This window comes from Eubalaena glacialis, chromosome 1 (genome assembly GCF_028564815.1).
Source record: "Eubalaena glacialis isolate mEubGla1 chromosome 1, mEubGla1.1.hap2.+ XY, whole genome shotgun sequence".
Taxonomy (NCBI): domain Eukaryota; kingdom Metazoa; phylum Chordata; class Mammalia; order Artiodactyla; family Balaenidae; genus Eubalaena; species Eubalaena glacialis.
In genome coordinates this window covers 92,644,412-92,660,600 of record NC_083716.1, presented here as the reverse complement: position 1 = coordinate 92,660,600, position 16,189 = coordinate 92,644,412, and the positions used below count along the sequence as shown (strand labels likewise).

Here is a 16,189-nt window from a genome sequence, read left to right as displayed (position 1 = left end):
CTGCAGCGCTGCCCGGCGGGGGCGGGGGCGGGGGCGGGGGCGGAGGCAGCGGCCTCGGCCTTGGCCTCGGCCTCGGCCTAGGCCGCGGGCGACTAAAGGAGAAGGCGGAGCGGGAGGCAAAAAGCCTACAGCACCCGGTATTCCCAGGCGGTCTCCCATCCAAGTACTAACCAGGCCCGACCCTGCTTAGCTTCCGAGATCAGACGAGATCGGGCGCGTTCAGGGTGGTATGGCCGTAGACGTTAAAAGGGGCCCGCGGAGTGCCTCTTGAGGCCCAGCTTCGCTGGCGCTTGCGCCTCCCCGCCAGCCCGGCGGCCAGCCCGCCCCGGCAGGGCCCCGCCGCCCGCCCAGGCAGGGCAACGGCGGCCTCGGGTACCAGGGGGGTGGCGGAGGGTTCGGCGACCTCCCAGCCCAGGGCGGGCGGGACCCACCAAACCGTTCGGCGCTTGGCGCCCCGCCCCAGATCCCGCACGTCGCTCACAGGGACGTGGCCCCGGAGGCTTCAGGGCCCGGGGCCCGCGGTCCCTTGGGCCTCCCCTCTGCCCGCCCACGCGGCGCTAGGCGCAGCCCAGCCGCAGCCCGGGCCGGCCCTCCTGCCCGACGGCAGTCGGCCCTTAACCCACTGGGAGCCACCATTGAGTCGGCACGGCCCCTTAGCCCCAGCAAGGCCACCCTTGCCCCCACGCCACCCGCCGAGCACAGGACCCGGCGCCTTGTGGCCGGCCGGCCCGGAGCACCGGCCCCGGCCCCCGCCCCCGCTCCCGCCCCCGGCCGTGGCGAAACGGCGGAGGGGGGGGCTTTTTCCGGAGGGAGCTGTGGAGAGACACACGGGCAGACAGGGGGCTGCGGCGCGGCTGGGCTCCGGTGGGGGCGGCCAAGTGCAGGTCGAGGGCCTCGCGGGCCGCACGGACGGCACCCCGGCCTGCGGCGGAGTCTGGGTCCGGGCCAGCCACCACGGGAGCGGCTGGGGTGGCGGCTGCCTTCCAGGGCCGCATTCTGGCCGCATGTCCAGCCAGCTCGGCGGGGAGCGATCCCTCCGGCGCGCTGTGTTGGGAGGGACGTGAGGAGGTGAGGCCTGCAGCGGTGCTCAGCGGGGGCGGAGGCGGCCTCGGCCGCGGGCCACTAAATGTCAAGGCGGAGCGGGAGGCAAAAAAGCCTACAGCACTCGGTATTCCCATGTGGTCTCCCATCCAGGTACGAAACAGGCCAGACCCTGATTAGCTTCCGAGATCAGACGAGGTGTGGTGCGTTCAGGGAGGTGTGGCCGTAGAATGCAGCGGGGGCCACGGTGTGCCTCTTGAGGCTTAGCTTCGCTGGTGCTGGCGACTTACCGCCAGCCCGGCAGCCAACCCTCTCCGGCGCGGCCCTGCCGTCCGCCCAGGCAAGCGACAGGAGGCCTCGAGGGCCCGGGGGTGGTGGAGTTGTGGGCGACTTCGCAGCTCAGGTCAGGCGGGACCCTCCAGGCCTGTAGGCGCTTGGCCCTCCGCCCCAGAGCCGCTCAACGCTCACAGGACTTGGCCCCGGAGGCTTAAGGGCCTGTGGCCCTCGGTCCCTTGTGCATTCCCCACCCTGTCAATCCACACAGTGCTAGGCGCAGCCCAGCCACGGCCTGGCCGGCCCGCCTGCCCAACGGCAGTTGGCCCGAAGCCACTGGGAGCCACCATTGAGCCGGCACGGCCCCTTAGACACAGCAACGCCACCCTTGCCCCCACGCCAACTGCCGAGCAAAGTTCCCGGCGCCTGGTGTCTAGCCAGCCCAGCGAACCGGTCCCAGCCCACGACCCCGCTCCCACTCTCGGCCGTGGCGAAGTGGCAAAGGGTGGGCTTTTTCCGGAGGGAGCTGTGGAGAGACACACGGGCAGACAGGGGGCTGCGGCGCGGCTGGGCTCCGGTGGGGGCGGCCAAGTGCAGGTCGAGGGCTTCGTGGGCCGCACGGACGGCACCCCGGCCTGCGGCGGAGTCTGGGTCCGGGCCAGCCACCACGGGAGCGGCTGGGGTGGCGGCTGCCTTCCAGGGCCGCCTTCTGGCCGCCTGGCCGGCCAGGCCGGCGAGGAGCGCCCCCTCTGGCGCGCTGTGGTGGGAGGGGCCGGAGGAGGTGGGGCCTGCAGCGCTGCCCGGCGGGGGCGGGGGCGGGGGCGGAGGCAGCGGCCTCGGCCTTGGCCTCGGCCTCGGCCTAGGCCGCGGGCGACTAAAGGAGAAGGCGGAGCGGGAGGCAAAAAGCCTACAGCACCCGGTATTCCCAGGCGGTCTCCCATCCAAGTACTAACCAGGCCCGACCCTGCTTAGCTTCCGAGATCAGACGAGATCGGGCGCGTTCAGGGTGGTATGGCCGTAGACGTTAAAAGGGGCCCGCGGAGTGCCTCTTGAGGCCCAGCTTCGCTGGCGCTTGCGCCTCCCCGCCAGCCCGGCGGCCAGCCCGCCCTGGCAGGGCCCCGCCGCCCGCCCAGGCAGGGCAACGGCGGCCTCGGGTACCAGGGGGGTGGCGGAGGGTTCGGCGACCTCCCAGCCCAGGGCGGGCGGGACCCACCAAACCGTTCGGCGCTTGGCGCCCCGCCCCAGATCCCGCACGTCGCTCACAGGGACGTGGCCCCGGAGGCTTCAGGGCCCGGGGCCCGCGGTCCCTTGGGCCTCCCCTCTGCCCGCCCACGCGGCGCTAGGCGCAGCCCAGCCGCAGCCCGGGCCGGCCCTCCTGCCCGACGGCAGTCGGCCCTTAACCCACTGGGAGCCACCATTGAGTCGGCACGGCCCCTTAGCCCCAGCAAGGCCACCCTTGCCCCCACGCCACCCGCCGAGCACAGGACCCGGCGCCTTGTGGCCGGCCGGCCCGGAGCACCGGCCCCGGCCCCCGCCCCCGCTCCCGCCCCCGGCCGTGGCGAAACGGCGGAGGGGGGGGCTTTTTCCGGAGGGAGCTGTGGAGAGACACACGGGCAGACAGGGGGCTGCGGCGCGGCTGGGCTCCGGTGGGGGCGGCCAAGTGCAGGTCGAGGGCCTCGCGGGCCGCACGGACGGCACCCCGGCCTGCGGCGGAGTCTGGGTCCGGGCCAGCCACCACGGGAGCGGCTGGGGTGGCGGCTGCCTTCCAGGGCCGCATTCTGGCCGCATGTCCAGCCAGCTCGGCGGGGAGCGATCCCTCCGGCGCGCTGTGTTGGGAGGGACGTGAGGAGGTGAGGCCTGCAGCGGTGCTCAGCGGGGGCGGAGGCGGCCTCGGCCGCGGGCCACTAAATGTCAAGGCGGAGCGGGAGGCAAAAAAGCCTACAGCACTCGGTATTCCCATGTGGTCTCCCATCCAGGTACGAAACAGGCCAGACCCTGATTAGCTTCCGAGATCAGACGAGGTGTGGTGCGTTCAGGGAGGTGTGGCCGTAGAATGCAGCGGGGGCCACGGTGTGCCTCTTGAGGCTTAGCTTCGCTGGTGCTGGCGACTTACCGCCAGCCCGGCAGCCAACCCTCTCCGGCGCGGCCCTGCCGTCCGCCCAGGCAAGCGACAGGAGGCCTCGAGGGCCCGGGGGTGGTGGAGTTGTGGGCGACTTCGCAGCTCAGGTCAGGCGGGACCCTCCAGGCCTGTAGGCGCTTGGCCCTCCGCCCCAGAGCCGCTCAACGCTCACAGGACTTGGCCCCGGAGGCTTAAGGGCCTGTGGCCCTCGGTCCCTTGTGCATTCCCCACCCTGTCAATCCACACAGTGCTAGGCGCAGCCCAGCCACGGCCTGGCCGGCCCGCCTGCCCAACGGCAGTTGGCCCGAAGCCACTGGGAGCCACCATTGAGCCGGCACGGCCCCTTAGACACAGCAACGCCACCCTTGCCCCCACGCCAACTGCCGAGCAAAGTTCCCGGCGCCTGGTGTCTAGCCAGCCCAGCGAACCGGTCCCAGCCCACGACCCCGCTCCCACTCTCGGCCGTGGCGAAGTGGCAAAGGGTGGGCTTTTTCCGGAGGGAGCTGTGGAGAGACACACGGGCAGACAGGGGGCTGCGGCGCGGCTGGGCTCCGGTGGGGGCGGCCAAGTGCAGGTCGAGGGCTTCGTGGGCCGCACGGACGGCACCCCGGCCTGCGGCGGAGTCTGGGTCCGGGCCAGCCACCACGGGAGCGGCTGGGGTGGCGGCTGCCTTCCAGGGCCGCCTTCTGGCCGCCTGGCCGGCCAGGCCGGCGAGGAGCGCCCCCTCTGGCGCGCTGTGGTGGGAGGGGCCGGAGGAGGTGGGGCCTGCAGCGCTGCCCGGCGGGGGCGGGGGCGGGGGCGGAGGCAGCGGCCTCGGCCTTGGCCTCGGCCTCGGCCTAGGCCGCGGGCGACTAAAGGAGAAGGCGGAGCGGGAGGCAAAAAGCCTACAGCACCCGGTATTCCCAGGCGGTCTCCCATCCAAGTACTAACCAGGCCCGACCCTGCTTAGCTTCCGAGATCAGACGAGATCGGGCGCGTTCAGGGTGGTATGGCCGTAGACGTTAAAAGGGGCCCGCGGAGTGCCTCTTGAGGCCCAGCTTCGCTGGCGCTTGCGCCTCCCCGCCAGCCCGGCGGCCAGCCCGCCCCGGCAGGGCCCCGCCGCCCGCCCAGGCAGGGCAACGGCGGCCTCGGGTACCAGGGGGGTGGCGGAGGGTTCGGCGACCTCCCAGCCCAGGGCGGGCGGGACCCACCAAACCGTTCGGCGCTTGGCGCCCCGCCCCAGATCCCGCACGTCGCTCACAGGGACGTGGCCCCGGAGGCTTCAGGGCCCGGGGCCCGCGGTCCCTTGGGCCTCCCCTCTGCCCGCCCACGCGGCGCTAGGCGCAGCCCAGCCGCAGCCCGGGCCGGCCCTCCTGCCCGACGGCAGTCGGCCCTTAACCCACTGGGAGCCACCATTGAGTCGGCACGGCCCCTTAGCCCCAGCAAGGCCACCCTTGCCCCCACGCCACCCGCCGAGCACAGGACCCGGCGCCTTGTGGCCGGCCGGCCCGGAGCACCGGCCCCGGCCCCCGCCCCCGCTCCCGCCCCCGGCCGTGGCGAAACGGCGGAGGGGGGGCTTTTTCCGGAGGGAGCTGTGGAGAGACACACCGGCAGATAGGTGGCTGCGCCGGGGCTGGGCGCTGGTGGGGGCGGCCAGGTGCAGGTCGAGGGCCTCGCGGGCCGCACGGACGGCACCCCGGCCTGCGGCGGAGTCTGGGTCCGGGCCAGCCACCACGGGAGCGGCTGGGGTGGCGGCTGCCTTCCAGGGCCGCATTCTGGCCGCATGTCCAGCCAGCTCGGCGGGGAGCGATCCCTCCGGCGCGCTGTGTTGGGAGGGACGTGAGGAGGTGAGGCCTGCAGCGGTGCTCAGCGGGGGCGGAGGCGGCCTCGGCCGCGGGCCACTAAATGTCAAGGCGGAGCGGGAGGCAAAAAAGCCTACAGCACTCGGTATTCCCATGTGGTCTCCCATCCAGGTACGAAACAGGCCAGACCCTGATTAGCTTCCGAGATCAGACGAGGTGTGGTGCGTTCAGGGAGGTGTGGCCGTAGAATGCAGCGGGGGCCACGGTGTGCCTCTTGAGGCTTAGCTTCGCTGGTGCTGGCGACTTACCGCCAGCCCGGCAGCCAACCCTCTCCGGCGCGGCCCTGCCGTCCGCCCAGGCAAGCGACAGGAGGCCTCGAGGGCCCGGGGGTGGTGGAGTTGTGGGCGACTTCGCAGCTCAGGTCAGGCGGGACCCTCCAGGCCTGTAGGCGCTTGGCCCTCCGCCCCAGAGCCGCTCAACGCTCACAGGACTTGGCCCCGGAGGCTTAAGGGCCTGTGGCCCTCGGTCCCTTGTGCATTCCCCACCCTGTCAATCCACACAGTGCTAGGCGCAGCCCAGCCACGGCCTGGCCGGCCCGCCTGCCCAACGGCAGTTGGCCCGAAGCCACTGGGAGCCACCATTGAGCCGGCACGGCCCCTTAGACACAGCAACGCCACCCTTGCCCCCACGCCAACTGCCGAGCAAAGTTCCCGGCGCCTGGTGTCTAGCCAGCCCAGCGAACCGGTCCCAGCCCACGACCCCGCTCCCACTCTCGGCCGTGGCGAAGTGGCAAAGGGTGGGCTTTTTCCGGAGGGAGCTGTGGAGAGACACACGGGCAGACAGGGGGCTGCGGCGCGGCTGGGCTCCGGTGGGGGCGGCCAAGTGCAGGTCGAGGGCTTCGTGGGCCGCACGGACGGCACCCCGGCCTGCGGCGGAGTCTGGGTCCGGGCCAGCCACCACGGGAGCGGCTGGGGTGGCGGCTGCCTTCCAGGGCCGCCTTCTGGCCGCCTGGCCGGCCAGGCCGGCGCGGAGCGCCCCCTCTGGCGCGCTGTGGTGGGAGGGGCCGGAGGAGGTGGGGCCTGCAGCGCTGCCCGGCGGGGGCGGGGGCGGGGGCGGGGGCGGAGGCAGCGGCCTCGGCCTTGGCCTCGGCCTCGGCCTAGGCCGCGGGCGACTAAAGGAGAAGGCGGAGCGGGAGGCAAAAAGCCTACAGCACCCGGTATTCCCAGGCGGTCTCCCATCCAAGTACTAACCAGGCCCGACCCTGCTTAGCTTCCGAGATCAGACGAGATCGGGCGCGTTCAGGGTGGTATGGCCGTAGACGTTAAAAGGGGCCCGCGGAGTGCCTCTTGAGGCCCAGCTTCGCTGGCGCTTGCGCCTCCCCGCCAGCCCGGCGGCCAGCCCGCCCCGGCAGGGCCCCGCCGCCCGCCCAGGCAGGGCAACGGCGGCCTCGGGTACCAGGGGGGTGGCGGAGGGTTCGGCGACCTCCCAGCCCAGGGCGGGCGGGACCCACCAAACCGTTCGGCGCTTGGCGCCCCGCCCCAGATCCCGCACGTCGCTCACAGGGACGTGGCCCCGGAGGCTTCAGGGCCCGGGGCCCGCGGTCCCTTGGGCCTCCCCTCTGCCCGCCCATGCGGCGCTAGGCGCAGCCCAGCCGCAGCCCGGGCCGGCCCTCCTGCCCGACGGCAGTCGGCCCTTAACCCACTGGGAGCCACCATTGAGTCGGCACGGCCCCTTAGCCCCAGCAAGGCCACCCTTGCCCCCACGCCACCCGCCGAGCACAGGACCCGGCGCCTTGTGGCCGGCCGGCCCGGAGCACCGGCCCCGGCCCCCGCCCCCGCTCCCGCCCCCGGCCGTGGCGAAACGGCGGAGGGGGGGGCTTTTTCCGGAGGGAGCTGTGGAGAGACACACGGGCAGACAGGGGGCTGCGGCGCGGCTGGGCTCCGGTGGGGGCGGCCAAGTGCAGGTCGAGGGCCTCGCGGGCCGCACGGACGGCACCCCGGCCTGCGGCGGAGTCTGGGTCCGGGCCAGCCACCACGGGAGCGGCTGGGGTGGCGGCTGCCTTCCAGGGCCGCATTCTGGCCGCATGTCCAGCCAGCTCGGCGGGGAGCGATCCCTCCGGCGCGCTGTGTTGGGAGGGACGTGAGGAGGTGAGGCCTGCAGCGGTGCTCAGCGGGGGCGGAGGCGGCCTCGGCCGCGGGCCACTAAATGTCAAGGCGGAGCGGGAGGCAAAAAAGCCTACAGCACTCGGTATTCCCATGTGGTCTCCCATCCAGGTACGAAACAGGCCAGACCCTGATTAGCTTCCGAGATCAGACGAGGTGTGGTGCGTTCAGGGAGGTGTGGCCGTAGAATGCAGCGGGGGCCACGGTGTGCCTCTTGAGGCTTAGCTTCGCTGGTGCTGGCGACTTACCGCCAGCCCGGCAGCCAACCCTCTCCGGCGCGGCCCTGCCGTCCGCCCAGGCAAGCGACAGGAGGCCTCGAGGGCCCGGGGGTGGTGGAGTTGTGGGCGACTTCGCAGCTCAGGTCAGGCGGGACCCTCCAGGCCTGTAGGCGCTTGGCCCTCCGCCCCAGAGCCGCTCAACGCTCACAGGACTTGGCCCCGGAGGCTTAAGGGCCTGTGGCCCTCGGTCCCTTGTGCATTCCCCACCCTGTCAATCCACACAGTGCTAGGCGCAGCCCAGCCACGGCCTGGCCGGCCCGCCTGCCCAACGGCAGTTGGCCCGAAGCCACTGGGAGCCACCATTGAGCCGGCACGGCCCCTTAGACACAGCAACGCCACCCTTGCCCCCACGCCAACTGCCGAGCAAAGTTCCCGGCGCCTGGTGTCTAGCCAGCCCAGCGAACCGGTCCCAGCCCACGACCCCGCTCCCACTCTCGGCCGTGGCGAAGTGGCAAAGGGTGGGCTTTTTCCGGAGGGAGCTGTGGAGAGACACACGGGCAGACAGGGGGCTGCGGCGCGGCTGGGCTCCGGTGGGGGCGGCCAAGTGCAGGTCGAGGGCTTCGTGGGCCGCACGGACGGCACCCCGGCCTGCGGCGGAGTCTGGGTCCGGGCCAGCCACCACGGGAGCGGCTGGGGTGGCGGCTGCCTTCCAGGGCCGCCTTCTGGCCGCCTGGCCGGCCAGGCCGGCGAGGAGCGCCCCCTCTGGCGCGCTGTGGTGGGAGGGGCCGGAGGAGGTGGGGCCTGCAGCGCTGCCCGGCGGGGGCGGGGGCGGGGGCGGAGGCAGCGGCCTCGGCCTTGGCCTCGGCCTCGGCCTAGGCCGCGGGCGACTAAAGGAGAAGGCGGAGCGGGAGGCAAAAAGCCTACAGCACCCGGTATTCCCAGGCGGTCTCCCATCCAAGTACTAACCAGGCCCGACCCTGCTTAGCTTCCGAGATCAGACGAGATCGGGCGCGTTCAGGGTGGTATGGCCGTAGACGTTAAAAGGGGCCCGCGGAGTGCCTCTTGAGGCCCAGCTTCGCTGGCGCTTGCGCCTCCCCGCCAGCCCGGCGGCCAGCCCGCCCCGGCAGGGCCCCGCCGCCCGCCCAGGCAGGGCAACGGCGGCCTCGGGTACCAGGGGGGTGGCGGAGGGTTCGGCGACCTCCCAGCCCAGGGCGGGCGGGACCCACCAAACCGTTCGGCGCTTGGCGCCCCGCCCCAGATCCCGCACGTCGCTCACAGGGACGTGGCCCCGGAGGCTTCAGGGCCCGGGGCCCGCGGTCCCTTGGGCCTCCCCTCTGCCCGCCCACGCGGCGCTAGGCGCAGCCCAGCCGCAGCCCGGGCCGGCCCTCCTGCCCGACGGCAGTCGGCCCTTAACCCACTGGGAGCCACCATTGAGTCGGCACGGCCCCTTAGCCCCAGCAAGGCCACCCTTGCCCCCACGCCACCCGCCGAGCACAGGACCCGGCGCCTTGTGGCCGGCCGGCCCGGAGCACCGGCCCCGGCCCCCGCCCCCGCTCCCGCCCCCGGCCGTGGCGAAACGGCGGAGGGGGGGGCTTTTTCCGGAGGGAGCTGTGGAGAGACACACGGGCAGACAGGGGGCTGCGGCGCGGCTGGGCTCCGGTGGGGGCGGCCAAGTGCAGGTCGAGGGCCTCGCGGGCCGCACGGACGGCACCCCGGCCTGCGGCGGAGTCTGGGTCCGGGCCAGCCACCACGGGAGCGGCTGGGGTGGCGGCTGCCTTCCAGGGCCGCATTCTGGCCGCATGTCCAGCCAGCTCGGCGGGGAGCGATCCCTCCGGCGCGCTGTGTTGGGAGGGACGTGAGGAGGTGAGGCCTGCAGCGGTGCTCAGCGGGGGCGGAGGCGGCCTCGGCCGCGGGCCACTAAATGTCAAGGCGGAGCGGGAGGCAAAAAAGCCTACAGCACTCGGTATTCCCATGTGGTCTCCCATCCAGGTACGAAACAGGCCAGACCCTGATTAGCTTCCGAGATCAGACGAGGTGTGGTGCGTTCAGGGAGGTGTGGCCGTAGAATGCAGCGGGGGCCACGGTGTGCCTCTTGAGGCTTAGCTTCGCTGGTGCTGGCGACTTACCGCCAGCCCGGCAGCCAACCCTCTCCGGCGCGGCCCTGCCGTCCGCCCAGGCAAGCGACAGGAGGCCTCGAGGGCCCGGGGGTGGTGGAGTTGTGGGCGACTTCGCAGCTCAGGTCAGGCGGGACCCTCCAGGCCTGTAGGCGCTTGGCCCTCCGCCCCAGAGCCGCTCAACGCTCACAGGACTTGGCCCCGGAGGCTTAAGGGCCTGTGGCCCTCGGTCCCTTGTGCATTCCCCATCCTGTCAATCCACACAGTGCTAGGCGCAGCCCAGCCACGGCCTGGCCGGCCCGCCTGCCCAACGGCAGTTGGCCCGAAGCCACTGGGAGCCACCATTGAGCCGGCACGGCCCCTTAGACACAGCAACGCCACCCTTGCCCCCACGCCAACTGCCGAGCAAAGTTCCCGGCGCCTGGTGTCTAGCCAGCCCAGCGAACCGGTCCCAGCCCACGACCCCGCTCCCACTCTCGGCCGTGGCGAAGTGGCAAAGGGTGGGCTTTTTCCGGAGGGAGCTGTGGAGAGACACACGGGCAGACAGGGGGCTGCGGCGCGGCTGGGCTCCGGTGGGGGCGGCCAAGTGCAGGTCGAGGGCTTCGTGGGCCGCACGGACGGCACCCCGGCCTGCGGCGGAGTCTGGGTCCGGGCCAGCCACCACGGGAGCGGCTGGGGTGGCGGCTGCCTTCCAGGGCCGCCTTCTGGCCGCCTGGCCGGCCAGGCCGGCGCGGAGCGCCCCCTCTGGCGCGCTGTGGTGGGAGGGGCCGGAGGAGGTGGGGCCTGCAGCGCTGCCCGGCGGGGGCGGGGGCGGGGGCGGGGGCGGAGGCAGCGGCCTCGGCCTTGGCCTCGGCCTCGGCCTAGGCCGCGGGCGACTAAAGGAGAAGGCGGAGCGGGAGGCAAAATGCCTACAGCACCCGGTATTCCCAGGCGGTCTCCCATCCAAGTACTAACCAGGCCCGACCCTGCTTAGCTTCCGAGATCAGACGAGATCGGGCGCGTTCAGGGTGGTATGGCCGTAGACGTTAAAAGGGGCCCGCGGAGTGCCTCTTGAGGCCCAGCTTCGCTGGCGCTTGCGCCTCCCCGCCAGCCCGGCGGCCAGCCCGCCCCGGCAGGGCCCCGCCGCCCGCCCAGGCAGGGCAACGGCGGCCTCGGGTACCAGGGGGGTGGCGGAGGGTTCGGCGACCTCCCAGCCCAGGGCGGGCGGGACCCACCAAACCGTTCGGCGCTTGGCGCCCCGCCCCAGATCCCGCACGTCGCTCACAGGGACGTGGCCCCGGAGGCTTCAGGGCCCGGGGCCCGCGGTCCCTTGGGCCTCCCCTCTGCCCGCCCACGCGGCGCTAGGCGCAGCCCAGCCGCAGCCCGGGCCGGCCCTCCTGCCCGACGGCAGTCGGCCCTTAACCCACTGGGAGCCACCATTGAGTCGGCACGGCCCCTTAGCCCCAGCAAGGCCACCCTTGCCCCCACGCCACCCGCCGAGCACAGGACCCGGCGCCTTGTGGCCGGCCGGCCCGGAGCACCGGCCCCGGCCCCCGCCCCCGCTCCCGCCCCCGGCCATGGCGAAACGGCGGAGGGGGGGCTTTTTCCGGAGGGAGCTGTGGAGAGACACACCGGCAGATAGGTGGCTGCGCCGGGGCTGGGCGCTGGTGGGGGCGGCCAGGTGCAGGTCAAGGGGCTCGCGGGCCGCACGGCCGGCACCCGGGCCTGAGGCGGAGTCTGGGTTCAGGCCAGCCACCCCGGGAGCGGCTGGGATGCGGCTGCCTTCCAGGGCCGCCTTCTGGCCGCCTGGCCGGCCAGGCAGGCGGAGAGCGCCCCCTCTGGCGCGCTGTGGTGGGAGGGGCCGGAGGAGGTGGGGCCTGCAGCGGTGCCCGGCGGGGGCGGGGGCGGGGGCGGGGGCGGAGGCGGCGGGCGACTAAAGGAGAAGGCGGAGCGGGAGGCAAAAAGCCTACAGCACCCGGTATTCCCAGGCGGTCTCCCATCCAAGTACTAACCAGGCCCGACCCTGCTTAGCTTCCGAGATCAGACGAGATCGGGCGCGTTCAGGGTGGTATGGCCGTAGACGCAGGAGGGGCCCGCGCGGTGCCTCTTGAGGCCCAGCTTCGCTGGCGCCTGCGCCTTACCGCCATGCCGGCGGCCAGCCCTCTCCGGCAGGGCCCTGCCGCCCGCCCAGGCAGGCGACAGGAGGCCTCGGGGACCCGGGGGTGGCGGAGTGGTGGGCCACCTCGCAGCCCAGGGCGGGCGGGACGCTCCAGGCCCGTCGGCGCTTGGCGCCCCGCCGCAGATCCCGCTCGACGCTCACAGGGACGCGGCCCCGGAGGCTTCAGGGCCCGGCGGCCGCGGTCCCTTGGGCATCCCCCCCTGCCCGCCCACGCGGAGTTAGGCGCAGCCCGGCCACGGCCGGGCCGGCCCTCCGGCCGGGCAGCAGCTGGCCCGAAGCCACTGGGAGCCACCATGGAGTGGGCACGGCCCCTTAGCCCCAGCAAGGCCCCCCCTTGCCCCCACGCCGCCCGCCGAGCACAGGACCCCGGCCCTGGTGGCCGGCAGGCCCGGAGAAGCGGCCCCGGCCCCCGCCCCCGCTCCCGCCCCCGGCCGTGGCGAAACGGCGGAGGGGGGGCTTTTTCCGGAGGGAGCTGTGGAGAGACACACGGGCAGACAGGGGGCTGCGGCGCGGCTGGGCTCCGGTGGGGGCGGCCAAGTGCAGGTCGAGGGCCTCGCGGGCCGCACGGACGGCACCCCAGCCTGCGGCGGAGTCTGGGTCCGGGCCAGCCACCACGGGAGCGGCTGGGGTGGCGGCTGCCTTCCAGGGCCGCATTCTGGCCGCATGTCCAGCCAGCTCGGCGGGGAGCGATCCCTCCGGCGCGCTGTGTTGGGAGGGACGTGAGGAGGTGAGGCCTGCAGCGGTGCTCAGCGGGGGCGGAGGCGGCCTCGGCCGCGGGCCACTAAATGTCAAGGCGGAGCGGGAGGCAAAAAAGCCTACAGCACTCGGTATTCCCATGTGGTCTCCCATCCAGGTACGAAACAGGCCAGACCCTGATTAGCTTCCGAGATCAGACGAGGTGTGGTGCGTTCAGGGAGGTGTGGCCGTAGAATGCAGCGGGGGCCACGGTGTGCCTCTTGAGGCTTAGCTTCGCTGGTGCTGGCGACTTACCGCCAGCCCGGCAGCCAACCCTCTCCGGCGCGGCCCTGCCGTCCGCCCAGGCAAGCGACAGGAGGCCTCGAGGGCCCGGGGGTGGTGGAGTTGTGGGCGACTTCGCAGCTCAGGTCAGGCGGGACCCTCCAGGCCTGTAGGCGCTTGGCCCTCCGCCCCAGAGCCGCTCAACGCTCACAGGACTTGGCCCCGGAGGCTTAAGGGCCTGTGGCCCTCGGTCCCTTGTGCATTCCCCACCCTGTCAATCCACACAGTGCTAGGCGCAGCCCAGCCACGGCCTGGCCGGCCCGCCTGCCCAACGGCAGTTGGCCCGAAGCCACTGGGAGCCACCATTGAGCCGGCACGGCCCCTTAGACACAGCAACGCCACCCTTGCCCCCACGCCAACTGCCGAGCAAAGTTCCCGGCGCCTGGTGTCTAGCCAGCCCAGCGAACCGGTCCCAGCCCACGACCCCGCTCCCACTCTCGGCCGTGGCGAAGTGGCAAAGGGTGGGCTTTTTCCGGAGGGAGCTGTGGAGAGACACACGGGCAGACAGGGGGCTGCGGCGCGGCTGGGCTCCGGTGGGGGCGGCCAAGTGCAGGTCGAGGGCTTCGTGGGCCGCACCGACGGCACCCCGGCCTGCGGCGGAGTCTGGGTCCGGGCCAGCCACCACGGGAGCGGCTGGGGTGGCGGCTGCCTTCCAGGGCCGCCTTCTGGCCGCCTGGCCGGCCAGGCCGGCGCGGAGCGCCCCCTCTGGCGCGCTGTGGTGGGAGGGGCCGGAGGAGGTGGGGCCTGCAGCGCTGCCCGGCGGGGGCGGGGGCGGGGGCGGAGGCAGCGGCCTCGGCCTTGGCCTCGGCCTCGGCCTAGGCCGCGGGCGACTAAAGGAGAAGGCGGAGCGGGAGGCAAAAAGCCTACAGCACCCGGTATTCCCAGGCGGTCTCCCATCCAAGTACTAACCAGGCCCGACCCTGCTTAGCTTCCGAGATCAGACGAGATCGGGCGCGTTCAGGGTGGTATGGCCGTAGACGTTAAAAGGGGCCCGCGGAGTGCCTCTTGAGGCCCAGCTTCGCTGGCGCTTGCGCCTCCCCGCCAGCCCGGCGGCCAGCCCGCCCCGGCAGGGCCCCGCCGCCCGCCCAGGCAGGGCAACGGCGGCCTCGGGTACCAGGGGGGTGGCGGAGGGTTCGGCGACCTCCCAGCCCAGGGCGGGCGGGACCCACCAAACCGTTCGGCGCTTGGCGCCCCGCCCCAGATCCCGCACGTCGCTCACAGGGACGTGGCCCCGGAGGCTTCAGGGCCCGGGGCCCGCGGTCCCTTGGGCCTCCCCTCTGCCCGCCCACGCGGCGCTAGGCGCAGCCCAGCCGCAGCCCGGGCCGGCCCTCCTGCCCGACGGCAGTCGGCCCTTAACCCACTGGGAGCCACCATTGAGTCGGCACGGCCCCTTAGCCCAAGCAAGGCCACCCTTGCCCCCACGCCACCCGCCGAGCACAGGACCCGGCGCCTTGTGGCCGGCCGGCCCGGAGCACCGGCCCCGGCCCCCGCCCCCGCTCCCGCCCCCGGCCGTGGCGAAACGGCGGAGGGGGGGGCTTTTTCCGGAGGGAGCTGTGGAGAGACACACGGGCAGACAGGGGGCTGCGGCGCGGCTGGGCTCCGGTGGGGGCGGCCAAGTGCAGGTCGAGGGCCTCGCGGGCCGCACGGACGGCACCCCGGCCTGCGGCGGAGTCTGGGTCCGGGCCAGCCACCACGGGAGCGGCTGGGGTGGCGGCTGCCTTCCAGGGCCGCATTCTGGCCGCATGTCCAGCCAGCTCGGCGGGGAGCGATCCCTCCGGCGCGCTGTGTTGGGAGGGACGTGAGGAGGTGAGGCCTGCAGCGGTGCTCAGCGGGGGCGGAGGCGGCCTCGGCCGCGGGCCACTAAATGTCAAGGCGGAGCGGGAGGCAAAAAAGCCTACAGCACTCGGTATTCCCATGTGGTCTCCCATCCAGGTACGAAACAGGCCAGACCCTGATTAGCTTCCGAGATCAGACGAGGTGTGGTGCGTTCAGGGAGGTGTGGCCGTAGAATGCAGCGGGGGCCACGGTGTGCCTCTTGAGGCTTAGCTTCGCTGGTGCTGGCGACTTACCGCCAGCCCGGCAGCCAACCCTCTCCGGCGCGGCCCTGCCGTCCGCCCAGGCAAGCGACAGGAGGCCTCGAGGGCCCGGGGGTGGTGGAGTTGTGGGCGACTTCGCAGCTCAGGTCAGGCGGGACCCTCCAGGCCTGTAGGCGCTTGGCCCTCCGCCCCAGAGCCGCTCAACGCTCACAGGACTTGGCCCCGGAGGCTTAAGGGCCTGTGGCCCTCGGTCCCTTGTGCATTCCCCACCCTGTCAATCCACACAGTGCTAGGCGCAGCCCAGCCACGGCCTGGCCGGCCCGCCTGCCCAACGGCAGTTGGCCCGAAGCCACTGGGAGCCACCATTGAGCCGGCACGGCCCCTTAGACACAGCAACGCCACCCTTGCCCCCACGCCAACTGCCGAGCAAAGTTCCCGGCGCCTGGTGTCTAGCCAGCCCAGCGAACCGGTCCCAGCCCACGACCCCGCTCCCACTCTCGGCCGTGGCGAAGTGGCAAAGGGTGGGCTTTTTCCGGAGGGAGCTGTGGAGAGACACACGGGCAGACAGGGGGCTGCGGCGCGGCTGGGCTCCGGTGGGGGCGGCCAAGTGCAGGTCGAGGGCTTCGTGGGCCGCACGGACGGCACCCCGGCCTGCGGCGGAGTCTGGGTCCGGGCCAGCCACCACGGGAGCGGCTGGGGTGGCGGCTGCCTTCCAGGGCCGCCTTCTGGCCGCCTGGCCGGCCAGGCCGGCGAGGAGCGCCCCCTCTGGCGCGCTGTGGTGGGAGGGGCCGGAGGAGGTGGGGCCTGCAGCGCTGCCCGGCGGGGGCGGGGGCGGGGGCGGAGGCAGCGGCCTCGGCCTTGGCCTCGGCCTCGGCCTAGGCCGCGGGCGACTAAAGGAGAAGGCGGAGCGGGAGGCAAAAAGCCTACAGCACCCGGTATTCCCAGGCGGTCTCCCATCCAAGTACTAACCAGGCCCGACCCTGCTTAGCTTCCGAGATCAGACGAGATCGGGCGCGTTCAGGGTGGTATGGCCGTAGACGTTAAAAGGGGCCCGCGGAGTGCCTCTTGAGGCCCAGCTTCGCTGGCGCTTGCGCCTCCCCGCCAGCCCGGCGGCCAGCCCGCCCCGGCAGGGCCCCGCCGCCCGCCCAGGCAGGGCAACGGCGGCCTCGGGTACCAGGGGGGTGGCGGAGGGTTCGGCGACCTCCCAGCCCAGGGCGGGCGGGACCCACCAAACCGTTCGGCGCTTGGCGCCCCGCCCCAGATCCCGCAC

General features: G+C 73.2%; 9 non-coding genes and 7 pseudogenes across 9 annotated transcripts; all 16 read right to left on the bottom strand.

The window, feature by feature from the left end:
• Window positions 1-122: 122 nt before the first annotated feature.
• Window positions 123-241, bottom strand: LOC133080263 (5S ribosomal RNA). The gene has a single exon (XR_009698445.1). It is a non-coding gene; the product is annotated as a 5S ribosomal RNA (ribosomal RNA).
• Window positions 242-1,153: 912 nt separating this feature from the next.
• Window positions 1,154-1,272, bottom strand: LOC133076075 (5S ribosomal RNA; annotated as a pseudogene).
• A 946-nt stretch (window positions 1,273-2,218) lies between these two features.
• Window positions 2,219-2,337, bottom strand: LOC133080257 (5S ribosomal RNA). Its single transcript, XR_009698444.1, has one exon. It is a non-coding gene; the product is annotated as a 5S ribosomal RNA (ribosomal RNA).
• Window positions 2,338-3,249: 912 nt separating this feature from the next.
• On the bottom strand, window positions 3,250-3,368 carry LOC133076064 (5S ribosomal RNA; annotated as a pseudogene).
• Window positions 3,369-4,314: 946 nt separating this feature from the next.
• On the bottom strand, window positions 4,315-4,433 carry LOC133080248 (5S ribosomal RNA). Its single transcript, XR_009698442.1, has one exon. It is a non-coding gene; the product is annotated as a 5S ribosomal RNA (ribosomal RNA).
• A 911-nt stretch (window positions 4,434-5,344) lies between these two features.
• LOC133076053 (5S ribosomal RNA) lies at window positions 5,345-5,463 on the bottom strand (annotated as a pseudogene).
• A 952-nt stretch (window positions 5,464-6,415) lies between these two features.
• LOC133080243 (5S ribosomal RNA) lies at window positions 6,416-6,534 on the bottom strand. The gene has a single exon (XR_009698441.1). It is a non-coding gene; the product is annotated as a 5S ribosomal RNA (ribosomal RNA).
• Window positions 6,535-7,446: 912 nt separating this feature from the next.
• On the bottom strand, window positions 7,447-7,565 carry LOC133076042 (5S ribosomal RNA; annotated as a pseudogene).
• A 946-nt stretch (window positions 7,566-8,511) lies between these two features.
• On the bottom strand, window positions 8,512-8,630 carry LOC133080237 (5S ribosomal RNA). Its single transcript, XR_009698439.1, has one exon. It is a non-coding gene; the product is annotated as a 5S ribosomal RNA (ribosomal RNA).
• Window positions 8,631-9,542: 912 nt separating this feature from the next.
• Window positions 9,543-9,661, bottom strand: LOC133076031 (5S ribosomal RNA; annotated as a pseudogene).
• Window positions 9,662-10,613: 952 nt separating this feature from the next.
• Window positions 10,614-10,732, bottom strand: LOC133104175 (5S ribosomal RNA). The gene has a single exon (XR_009703494.1). It is a non-coding gene; the product is annotated as a 5S ribosomal RNA (ribosomal RNA).
• A 918-nt stretch (window positions 10,733-11,650) lies between these two features.
• On the bottom strand, window positions 11,651-11,769 carry LOC133080230 (5S ribosomal RNA). Its single transcript, XR_009698438.1, has one exon. It is a non-coding gene; the product is annotated as a 5S ribosomal RNA (ribosomal RNA).
• Window positions 11,770-12,678: 909 nt separating this feature from the next.
• Window positions 12,679-12,797, bottom strand: LOC133076020 (5S ribosomal RNA; annotated as a pseudogene).
• Window positions 12,798-13,743: 946 nt separating this feature from the next.
• On the bottom strand, window positions 13,744-13,862 carry LOC133080223 (5S ribosomal RNA). The gene has a single exon (XR_009698437.1). It is a non-coding gene; the product is annotated as a 5S ribosomal RNA (ribosomal RNA).
• Window positions 13,863-14,774: 912 nt separating this feature from the next.
• On the bottom strand, window positions 14,775-14,893 carry LOC133076014 (5S ribosomal RNA; annotated as a pseudogene).
• Window positions 14,894-15,839: 946 nt separating this feature from the next.
• On the bottom strand, window positions 15,840-15,958 carry LOC133080208 (5S ribosomal RNA). Its single transcript, XR_009698432.1, has one exon. It is a non-coding gene; the product is annotated as a 5S ribosomal RNA (ribosomal RNA).
• Between the last annotated feature and the right edge of the window lie 231 nt (window positions 15,959-16,189).